Source organism: Leuciscus leuciscus (genome assembly GCF_965113295.1).
Source record: "Leuciscus leuciscus genome assembly, chromosome: 23".
Taxonomy (NCBI): Eukaryota; Metazoa; Chordata; class Actinopteri; order Cypriniformes; family Leuciscidae; genus Leuciscus; species Leuciscus leuciscus.
In genome coordinates this window covers 21,330,620-21,343,303 of record NC_138747.1, presented here as the reverse complement: position 1 = coordinate 21,343,303, position 12,684 = coordinate 21,330,620, and the positions used below count along the sequence as shown (strand labels likewise).

The 12,684-nt window shown below is 38.8% G+C and overlaps 1 long non-coding RNA gene across 1 annotated transcript; it reads left to right on the top strand.

Annotated features, from left to right (window-relative positions):
• The first annotated feature begins 10,083 nt into the window (after nucleotides 1-10,083).
• Nucleotides 10,084-11,205, top strand: LOC309487431. Its single transcript, XR_014201848.1, has 3 exons — nucleotides 10,084-10,366; nucleotides 10,556-10,620; nucleotides 10,706-11,205. It is a non-coding gene; the product is annotated as an uncharacterized lncRNA (long non-coding RNA).
• Nucleotides 11,206-12,684: the final 1,479 nt, after the last annotated feature.

The following is a 12,684-nucleotide window of genomic DNA, read 5'->3' as shown; positions in this document are numbered from 1 at the left end:
GGCTACGGATGGGAATTAGCCTTTGGCTACAATCCGGCATGTTTACATGCATGTATTCCATGTTTGTTCATTAACATGCACTGTCCCAACCAAATAAATATACAGTAATCACAGCTCACTACATCACCTGATTCCTCCTTCCATAAGCCGGTTGAGTCTACGTCTGGTGATGACCATGCTGTTTATGGGCCCAGGTTTCACTCCCTGACCGAGAAAAGACAAACAACATGCATAGAATCTCAACCATGAGAGACAAAAAAAAAAAAAAAAAAAACACACACTAACTAGTCAGGCAAGGTATGTGACACATTACATGCAACTATGTAAAAAAAATTTTTAAAAAAGGAAACAAAACTGCATTCAATACATCATTCTCCATCTGACCTTTTTCAAGTTGGATATTGACAGATCATGCTTCCAATACAGTTGTCTCACTGTTTATAATTAAGTACATCACAAATACCAGAAATATTAGGCCTAAGAATTGCATCTCAACACTTACCGCTGTTCTGGGCTTGTGCCATTGCTGCTCTGTCTCAGTGCAGGTGTGGACCGGGGGCACAACCTGCACATTCAGCTCAGAATAGTGTGCAGTTTGGAAGAGCAAAGCAACTGTGTGGTTATGTCACGCCCAAGCCGGAGGTGTGGAGGCCTGCCAGCCGACACCCCCGAACTACCACACCACCTTGAGGAGCTACCCCACACCAAAGAAAAGGCTGACAACAAGAATTCGAAAGTTAACACGTTTATTTATTTGTTTAAAATGAATGTCTCTAAAAACGATGCGAGCTTCCTCCCCCGAGGTTGAGTGACTGTGTGTGGACTCTGGTTCCCTTCCTCCAACACAGACAACAGAAAGGTGAGTATAGCCCGGGTGGCTACGGCGCCAGATGGCGAGGGCTTGGTAATAACTCTGTTCTTCGAGTCCACAGGCTGGATGTCAACAGCAGCCGTTCAGTAGCTCAGTGGGGCTTCAACATGGATTCAGTGGCTCTGCGGGGCTTCAGCACGGATTCAGTGGCTCTGCGGGGCTTTTCACTGAACTCAGGCAGAGAGAAGGAAGATGAGTATACTTCACAGCTTTAGCAGGCTCTTTACTGGACTCAGGTAGAGAGAAGGGAGGCAAGTATACTTCACAGCTTTAGCAGGCTCTTCACTGGACTCAGGTAGAGAGAAGGGAGGTAAGTATACTTCACAGCTTTAGCAGGCTCTTCACTGGACTCAGTCAGAGAGGAGGGTACGTATACTTCGCAGCTTTAGCAGGCTCTTCACTGGACTCAGGCGGAGAGGAGGCAGGGCCGGCGCGTCCATATAGGCGAACTAGGCAATTGCCTAGAGCGGCACTTTTGTAAGGGCGGCAAAATGTGTGCCAATCGGGAATGAACAATTCACAAAATAGGCTATATGATTTGCTGAGCTGCCGCTGCGCCGCCCCGCGCCGCCCCGCCCCGCGCCGCCCCGCCCCGCCCCCTGCTCTCACGAGTCATGACTCATGACTGAGTGATGGGAAGTTCGGATAATTTTACTGACTCTCTTGTTCGATCTCGTTCATAAAAATGAACGAATCTTTATTTGAGTCATTTCGTTAATTTAAGTGGCTTTAAATGTTACACAGCCAAAATCCCCGATCACATCCACCTACGCATAGTATACCGGTATGTATATATTTGCTTCCTCTTGGCCTAAAGTGTTCCTGCAACGGGAGTGTTCTCTGGCTAGAGCGCAGAACAGCGGAGTTTGTATGGACAGAAGTGCATGCCTGAGCTTGTGTTTTGGGTTAAGCTGCGTTGCTTTGACATTGTGGAAAATATAACAATAGAAACAAAATATAGGCAATTAGCATTTTTACCCATTATTATCAATCTAAATTAATCTCGATTTTAATTTAACTTAATTTCGTTTTTCTTTATGTAAATTTCGTTTTTCTTTATTTAAATTTCGTTTTACTTTATTTAAATTTCGTTTTTTCTTTATTTAAATTTTTAATTTTGTTTTTTCTTTATTGAAATTTCGTTTTTTCTTTATTGAAATTTTACATTTAGTTTTTTTCTTTATTGAAATTTAGTTTTTCTTTATTGAAATTTAGTTTTTCTTAATTTAAATCTACCCTTTACTGTGTCAGTAATTTGTTAGTCAGAAAAATATAGACTACCTTAAAGTAGGCTATTGCTTAATTTAACAGACATGTGTGTGTGCGTTTTATATTGCTAGTGAAGCGTGGATAGGGGCGTCACCACTTTTGAATAAGAAACAATATCAAGACTATAAAACTCCTCAAAAAACGCGCACACTCTCAAACCTGACTGCACATCACATTTTTGACTTTATTGATTCTGCTTTTATTCCGGAGTCCCTTTTATTTTATTGCTCCGGAGTCGCATATCAGTCACAAAATGCGCCGAGGAAGAAAAAAAACATATATAGCCTAAGTCGCACTGGACTAAGTCGGTTTTTTTTTTTTTTTAAATGTATTTCTCTAAAGCGGCACTAAAAGAATGTTTTAAAACTTTCACAGAGACCTCAAACTGAAAGCACAAAGCCTGTCTTTAAATTTAATTTCGTTTTGTATTAATTGTATCTTAATTTTAATCGATGTTTCATCAACCAATTGTCTGGATTCAATAAATAAGAAGAATATATAAGCTATTAGAAAATAGATAATTAGGACATGGAGGCGCTGGCGAACCTGGAGCTCGTCTCATAAATGAACCGAAACTCAGCGTAGGCCTATAAGGTAGCCTATTGCCTCACAGACCTGAGACATATAGATAGCTTGAAATGTCTACTTTTAAGCAGAACAATTCAAAACGAAAGAAAACAGACTGCGCTGCTTATGTAATTCGTATGAAATGTGCATTTCTCTCTGGCGCTGCGAAGATCGCGAGTCGTCAACTTCATCTGTCTAGCCGACACTGACATAAAAAATAACTGTTTTATTAGTAAACAATTAAAATGTCTCCTGCTATATTTTACATATTTGCCTGTTCCTTACAAAACACTGACAGTGGGGTTTTTGACGGGTTTTTTTTTTTTTTTTTTGAGCAGCTGCGGACAAATTCTTTCGACACACACACACACACACAATATTACGTAACACTCTGCGCTTATGTTTTAAAAAGATAATTTAACATATAAATAAAAAAATTTAAATAGCCCACTTAAAGTGTTTATTACAAATAAATGACTAAATGCTAAAAATTAATACATTTTAATGAACAAACATATGCGTTGCATTTACAATTCTGTGAAAACAGGGGGTGCTGCAGCACCCCCAGCACCCCCACTTCCCGCGGCCCTGTTCGGACCAGCCCTAGGGGCGGCACAAATGTTTTTCGCCTAGAGCGGCAGAAGTGCACGCGCCGGCCCTGAGAGGAGGGTACGTATACCTCACAACTTTAGCAGGCTCTTCACTGGACTCGGACGGAGAGGAGGGTACGTATACTTCACAGCTTTTGCAGGCTCTTTACTAGACTCAGACGGAGAGGAGGGTACGTATACCTCACAGCTTTAGCAGGCTCTTCACTGGACTCAGACAGAGAGAAGGGAGGGGAGTATACTACACAGCTTTAGCAGGCTCTTCACTGGACTCGGACGGAGAGGAGGGTACGTATACTTCACACCTTTAGTAGGCTCTTCACTGGACTCAGACAGAGAGGAGGGTACATATACCTCACAGCTTTAGCAGACTCGTCACTGGACTCAGGCAGAGAGAAGGGAGGTGAGTATACTACACAGCTTTAGCAGGCTCTTCACTGGACTCAGACAGAGAGGAGGGTACATATACCTCACAGCTTTAGCAGGCTCTTCACTGGACTCAGGCAGAGAGAAGGGAGGGGAGTATACTTCACAGCTTTAGCAGGCTCTTCACTGGACTCGGACGGAGAGGAGGGTACGTATACCTCACAGCTTTAGCAGGCTCTTCACTGGACTCAGGTAGAGAGAAGGGAGGTAAGTATACTTCACAGCTTTAGCAGGCTCTTCACTGGACACGGACGGAGAGGAGGGTACGTATACTTCACACCTTTAGCAGGCTCTTCACTGGACTCAGACAGAGAGGAGGGTACATATACCTCACAGCTTTAGCAGGCTCTTCACTGGACTCAGGACAGAGAATGGAGGGTACATATATTTCACAGCTTCGTCGAGGGATTATAGGCTGGCCGCCCATACACTCTGCAACGTCCCACACTCGTGTATACACTACAACACACACAATTCACACGTGATAATTGAAACTCAGCACAGCATGCACAAACCTCAAATCATTAAGGCAGAGTGCGGGCCCAGACGACAGCCTCAACAGATGAACTCTCCGTGCGCTGATACAAACAGGGCTCTCACTGCTGTGTCATTTCCAAACATCCATCTTCAGAAAATAGACAGAGGATCATGAACTTCAGCAGTATGTCAACGCAGTGCTTCTTCATAGAATGATTATGACAGAGAATAACCAGGCACTTATCTCAGGATGAATCCAGTCTCTCTGCCTACAGTCCCTTCCTCGCTGTCTCTTCCACCGATCCTTCCTCGCTCCCCCAACTTCCCTTTCTCTCCAGCGTCAGCTTCTTTTATCGCCCTCCTAGTCCAATCGCCTGCTTATATATTTTCCCCGCACAGCTGCCAGCGATTACCCTCATTAGCTTTCGTTCCCGGTGTGATGAAGTATCCGGTCACTCTATAGTGATGGGTCCGGGCTGAGGACCCAATTAGTATGCCAGTAGTATGCCTGATCTAAATCTGTTCTCGCGATAACTTGTAGCTAACGTGAGCTGTTTTAGTGTTATTATGTGGTAGCTTTATGTAGAATGCTAAATCCCGCTGCTATATGCAAGGTAAGATTAAATTAAATTGTATATTGTATATGTAAATTGTGTATATTCTATAGTTAATATTTAAAATCTCAAGTTGCGTCAATAGCAGGAGAAAGACCGCAAAATTTTAAAATACTACTGTTATTGTGTCACGAAATGTTGTTTTAATCTCAAATATGTTGTTTGTTTATACAGATAGCGCCTATTTAAAATTTTGATCTGACGTTTTCGGAGTTGTGAGATCCAAGGGATCACCGGGTGCTCAGCGCTCATGTATCCCGCCTCGAACAGCCTTACCTCGGCTAGTGCTGCAGACGTTTGCCGCTGAGTCTAGTGGAGTGGTTAAACATGAGATATAATTCGTCTTGTGTAGGCTATGTCTAACGGACGATCTTTGATCTCATTAATCTATCATTTGTTCCCTGGCAAATCGTTTTGGCTGAGGGCAAAGTTTAGTTTTATAACTTTATATAACGTTAAATTATTTTGGCTATTTATCTTTAACGTTGTAGCCTGCTGACTTATGTTTGACTGAATCGTTTAATTACTTTATTTCTTGACTTGTATGGCTACTTATACTTTCATAATTGCTATTATTGATCAATAAAACAGAAATTTAACAAAAAGAGACAGGGTTGTGTCATTTTATTTTATATAGCCTATGTAAGAATATTTTAATATATATATATATATATATATATATATATATATATATATATATATATATATATATATATATATATATATATATATATATATATAATATTATATCACCAACACGACATGTATTTTTTTTCATGTATGGGATGGGAAGTATTTCAGAGTATGTTGTCTTGAAAGAAATCAAGCATCACTGACAAAGGCTCAAAAGAGACCATGACTTTCTAAAAGATCTTTTAAATACAGATTGTTTGTGTTTTTGTTTTACTTTTAGGACTGGAGAACATCTGGCAATGGGATGTCACGACTTTTTTCTGTTTGTTAAATGCTTAGTTAGGGTTGGGATCTCTGCAAAGGAATACCTTCTCACAACATAGCGACACTTTATAGTTAACTTAATGAATTACTAACGTAATGATAGGCAGTAACACCAAAACGTACTTTGCAAGATTAAGCGCTGTTTTATATGGATTAACCCTTTCATGCATAGTGGTCACTACAGTGGACAATTAGTCCCGGTTTCCAGAAAACGTCCAAACGAAAAACTGCAAAAATTTCACTGTATGCGAGTCTCTATTTGCCCCAATGGAATAAATGCTTTGTGGGATCTCCATATCTCAGCTCTGGAAGGCTCTAGAGCCTCCAGTCATGCATTCATGTGTATGTCTCAGCACCCTCTAACAGAATCCAAGATTTCAAGAATATCCAAGAAACAATATTTTTCGACCCAAAATATTTATAAGGGGGGGTCGAAAAATAAAGTTTCTCGGATATTCTCGAAACCGTGGATTCTGTTAGAGGGTGCTGAGACATACACATGAATGCATGACTGGAGAAATTTTGGGACTCAGGCGAGCCCTCCATATGTGTCCAATGGCAGCTTATTTGTATGGTCGTTTGTACACGAACCTCCTATATGTACTTCTTATATTATTCAACAACATTTTATTGAAATCTACTATTTCTTTTAGATTCTTGACACAAGGATTGCACAGCTCTGTAAAGCACATGGTGGAACTGCTTTACAGGTGCACACGTTCGTGCTCTGGTGGCGATCCTTCACTTTCAAGAAACATGTGGATGACAGTCACATTTCTTGTCTGAAGGTAAATGAAAATCTATGAAATAAATTTCAGGAAACACATTTACTTACTTATTTACTTTAAAATATTTTAAAGGACCTTGATGAGAATGCCACAGTCCTTATTCCAAGAATTGTTGGTGGACAGAGCCCTGAAAAGGGAAACCACTTCATTTTGTGGGTATGTGTGGATAAAAAAAAAACATTTTCACTCAACAGTTGTTACTCTGGTTAAAGCATGCAGTTTCTGTTTATGTTGTAAAGGTCTTGGATGGTTTGCTGAATCGTATTCGAGTTTACGACCCCACTGGCAACTACAAGTCAATTTCTGCGACGGACCTGGCTATACTATGGTATTATGTGCTTTGTAAATGTCAAAATTGTTCTCTTTATTTACTAATGTACATTTATTAATTTCTTTTTTCTTTTGCACAAAAGCAATGCCTTCCGAAATACTTGGGACTTGGGAAAATGGACTACTGTTGAGTACCCAGAACAGTGGAGGCTGGCTGACTCTAACAACTGTGGGGTTTTGGTTTGTACAGTAAGTTAAATAAATGCTTTTATTTATTTATTTTATTTTATTTTTATCTACATTACTTTAACAACTGTGTTTATTGCATTAGATGGCAGAAATGGAGGTGAGGGACAAATGGACCTCTATCAGGGACGGACTGGGGCTAAAAAACAGCCCTGGACTTTCTCCCAAATAGGCCCATAATCCGGCCATTCGCCTCTAGCCTCTAGCCGTGTGCGACAGACACTAGCCAGGATGTCCTGATACTATATGCCACAATACTGTAAACCTATCAGACAAGGTATTCAAGTAACATCTCAAAACAAATGATGATAATTGGGGTTGTGTTTATTAATGAAGCCTCAGCCTTCAAATAAAAACAAAAAATGTACAATGCCATAAAATACAAATAATGAAATGTCACTGGCTACAGTAACCCCAAATTACACAAACATGTAATTATAAAACATATAGTTACTATATACCAGGGTCCAACCTTTTTGTGTGCGAGGGCTACCTCAAGGGATACAATAATCTAGAAGGAATTTTATTTGTTATACTCCAATATTTATTATACATAACATGGTGAAGCTTTTTTACTTTTCACCATCATATGGGAAATAATAAAATATCTTGATATTCTGGTTCAGACTTACAAGCAAAAAAAAAAAAAAAAAAAAAATCCTGCATTTTTTTACAAATATTTATTGATTTTTTTGTTGATTTTCTATAAACCTATTGTGTTATCAAAAACAGTAGCCCAAACATTTAGTATAAATATAAATAAATAAATAAAAATAAACTGCCATAACTTCTAAACAAAACATTACTGCATTAGACTAGGCTACATTTAATACATGACTATATTAATATAACAGCATTTTTAATATGAATACAGGCATATTTCTGCCCAAAAAGTTTGTTTTACTAAAGTTAATTCATAAGTTTTGGTGTGAAAAGTCTTCTGATTTGTTCTCTGAACAATGTTTCGCCTGTTTTTTGTTTTTGTTTTTTTTCGTCAATATGTTGAGAATATCAGCACTGTTTCGTATGGCTTTTTACAAGCTTAAATCACATAGCCATTTGTGGGTTTATAATAGAGATAGAGAATTCTGCGCTGAATTTAAATGCTTCTCAGTGGATCGCGCAGCTTTGTGTAATAGCCTAATGTTCGCGTGATCGAGATCAGCCCGCACAGCTGCTTTGTCCGCGATCGCTGTTTTTTGGGCCGAGCTAATAGGAGGATCTTTGTTGACATCTTTGTACGCATGCGCGAGTGGTTGTGTGGCAACAAAACAACCAGTATTGCGGGCAGTAAAGACGCGACGAGCATTTTCAAGAGAGTTAGCGGGCGAAATCCACAATATATAAGCACTTTAACATCTGAAGACCGGAGGAGGTTTGGAGAGAAGCTCAAAATTTGTATTGGTGACAAAATCGAAGTTATTCAAAGCCCATATGAGATCTGGGATGACAAAAAACGTTGGTCCGACTTGCCCGTGTCTTGGCCACCAATCTGCTGGGGAGACATTTATTCTTATTTAATAGAAACCCCTGGACCCTTCACTCATGAAAGATTAAGGCTTTCAAAAGTCTGGAGGCCTATGATTATTTAGTTTTTTCGAAAAGTTGGGCCGATCTTTTCTGCCAAACAGAAAGCAGTGATCGTGCTAAAAGCAGAGGTTAGAACAGCCTTTTCTTTTTCTTTTAAGTTTTGCGATCCAGAATAGCCCATTTTGATGTGAGGAACATAGTCTGGGTGCTGTGGATCGCGGTTTGGGACACCTGAATCAGAACGCGAAAACATATGACTCGGTTGATTTGACTCAGTTTTATTTTATTTTTTTATTCAATCTTCTATAAATACATAGTCACTAGACTTAGGCCTACCATGAACAAAATGAGCCTCACAAACTCGATCAGTAACGTTAGCTGCAGGAATCCAGGCTTTCTTCGGAGCGTCCAGGTTCAATCGCCTAATTGCACGCAACCATTTCTTTCGTTTTTCGCGATCCTTTTCGGAGGGAATTCGAAAAAACTTTTTATCAGGCCCCCAACGAGCCGTACTCGACCACACAGCAAGAGTGAACCATCCTCTTCTCTAAATCCTCCTCCAAACGTGCAAAACAATCAAATTACAGGTATCTAGCGGTGTTTCCTGCCACACGATTCCCATGATGCAACGCGACAAACATAAACAATGACGTCACAAAAGATCCGCCTATAATGTGCTGCTCAGATCAAACAAGTTTTGTTCCGCTTTTTGAGCGTTTGCCATTTGATGTTTCTCATACGGAACGCAAATGACAGCGTATAATCAAAGAGAGTTGGGTAATTTTGTAGAGGCAAAAGTTCAAATTGAAACGTTTAGTTGAAAAGGTCGCAAAATTATACCATTTATTCGAAGTCTGGAACCCCGACGGCAAGTTGGGGCTATTTATAGAATGTGTTTAGCGGGCAACTCACAGGATGGAGACCACTGCTATTCAAATATAATGTAATTTAAAAGTGCGCAGCCTTATAAAAACTATAACTTTCTGTCAGTGGCTATAGGCCGACTCTTCTTCCTCAGTTGTTGTTTTTTTACACGTAGCATATATAAGTGATCGTCTTAGTGTCCCTGCTGTTGGCTGTTCTGTTCATATTGCTTTATTAGACTTTTTTTTTTTTTTTTTTTTTTTTGTGCCGACGGCCCTCGGTTGGACGGCCGTTCTAGACTTTTCCAGAACGCACAGATTGTCAGTCCGTCCCTGACCTCTATGAAAAACGAGGTGATACAGGGAGAAGATCTGTGGCATCTGAGAAGATATCATGCATCATCAATGGCAGCATGCTGTTCAGCATATGACCTATTAAAGGTATGTGTAAAATGTGTGTCCTCATTCAAATAAATCAACTTAAAAGTTTAATTTATCAAGTAGATCAATGATTTTTCAAAAATAGGACAGTCGAGGAGGTGGAAAAAAAGGGAATTTGTTCTCTTGTCAGTGATACTGAAATTCAGGTAGCCTACATATAAGACTTTACAAAATTTAAAATGGCTAGATATTGTTTGCTATACTAAATATTTTTTTTCAGGAGTTGTTTCAAGGAATTGTGAAACGCTCACTGAAACCCACGTGGAACAAATGGTGGCAAATGAAGACTGGAAAAATGGCAAAACCTAAGAGCTTTCATCCAGCCTTGTCAGCAAATGTTGAGGAACTTCTAGGACACATCGACAACATTGTGTTTGAGCAAAAGAAGGACAAAAAGCTTGAACATTTCGACCTTTTAATGTGTGAATTGATTCCTGAGGTAAGCATTTTATATATGTTTTGGTGAACTAACTCATTAAACTAACTCATTAAGTAATTACTTTTTTTAAATCTTTTGTTGTACATATCAGCCTTAGACGAATGGAAGGTTTCAGTCACTTTTGGGCTGATATATCTTATCTTGTGGAGTGTGTCATTAAAATAGCCTTTTAATGTCACAACATCCCAGGTTCAACGAGCTAACTACGTTCTGCTGCGTTGCACCTTTTGGGCTTGCATACCAAAGTAAAAACAGTGAGTGATGTTCCACAGCACTAAAGACTCTGCAAATGTACAGTTGCACATGACGTGTTATGTACATGTTTGTGTGTTTTTACAGAGTTCCCTCAAGCCAGTCCATCCATGACACACAGGTTCAACGAGCTAACTACGTCTGCTGTGTTACACCTTTTGGGCTTACATACAAAGTAAAAACAGTGAGTGATGTTCCACAGCACTAAAGACTCTGCAAATGCACAGTTGCACATGACGTGTTATGTACATGTTTGTGTGTTTTTACAGAGTTCCCTCAAGCCAGTCCATGACACCTAGTCCAGCCTCCTCACCTACCAGGTCACAACCCCACCATCTAAAGGGGAAATTGACTGACTGCATCATCTAGGCCTTAGGATGGTTCCACAAAGAATTGACTGCACATACAACATGAATTTACTTCAAACTAAAGATTTGACTTTTCATACAGCAAAAGACACTGCATCTATTTGTGTCTCATTAGCTCTCAAAAAACTTTAACCTTACAGTTCATTAAATATTTTAACACAGCTAACTCAACATTAATTGTTTTTAAATCTTCACAATGTATAGCCAGAGGACTATCACAAAAGTTAAGACATACTAGAGTATGTTTGTTTAAAGCTGCTTTGTATTGTTGTGTATTTTAAAAAGCTCTATAAATGTCCTAAAACGATGTGCATTTTGCTTGTAGTTTTGTGTTAATAAAAATGTAATATATTACATCTCATAATTCAGTTGAATTCATTATGTATTGTATTGTGTAATTTAATTAAATTTTTATATCTCTAATTCTAATCTTCTAATTCTCTAATTTTATTACATTAAATGTTATTGTGTTGTATGATGTTCTGTTTTAAGAATTATAACATAAATCATATGCATTGGTACACAAATGACATGCTTGTAATAAAAAAAAGCATATTATGCCCTATTGCTTAATAACAAATAACTTCGTCACAAAACATACTTAATGTTATTTCTTTCAAATAAAAGATTATTATATGAATTAAGGGGGTTGATTAATTACATTAAGATTGTGATTCCATAATTTTATTATACTGTTCTTTAGTCAAGGCTAGACAACCAATTAATATTTAGGCTATACCCACAAAACATAGCTAGCATTCTGTAATTTATTTAAATGTCTAAACTGTTAATAAGAAAAATAGTAATATACACAAATAAACATTATTTTATGGATCTTTTAATAAATAAAAGTGTAAAAAATAATGACATAATTAAAATTGCATTACGAATTGCTGTGAATATGGTAAGGCAGTATCAGTGCAGTATAAGCTCATAGCACGATCGTCGGATAACGTTAGCTGTATGCTATGCTATTATCTAAGCTAACTAAAAAACACACTACCAACGAGAAATGTTTAATTTCACAATCTATAGCTTCGGTTAAATACTAGTATATGAAACGTATAATTTAAAATACATTAAATACATTAATGACTCGTTATAAAGTAGTACAAACGTCTTCTATAATAAAGTATGATTTGTAACCAGGCACTAAAGCGATTACCCATAAAACGTGCTTTGAACCAATCGGATTGCTTGGGTCCTCAGCCCGGACCCATCACTATAGAGTGACCGGATACTTCACCACACCGGATCTGTCCCCGTTGTTTTAAAAAGTAATCACGGAAAGCAAAACAAGGCATTAGCATGACGCATCCACGCATGAGTGCGCGCGCAGCTTGGGGCGCTAAACAGAAGCGCCCATAGCGGACTAGATTTGAGCTCGCTAATTGGCTACAGTTTATGTCAAACATTTATATATTAAATCAGCAATTGGCTAAGCTGCTCCACAGACCCGCCTCTTTGGGGCGATTGACTCCAGAGCTGATGAGACGTGCACGCAGGTGGAGGAGACGTGTTGAAAAAGCAGACATTTTTAATTTCTATCATATTTTTCACATATACTGGGTGCATTTAATATCTCAAACACACAAATACTGACAATTTGTATGTATGATTTATGTATATATTTTCTTATTTATTTAATGAGTGTGGCTCATAAACTGTGGTCTGGCTCATGGGGGGGGGGGGGGGGCG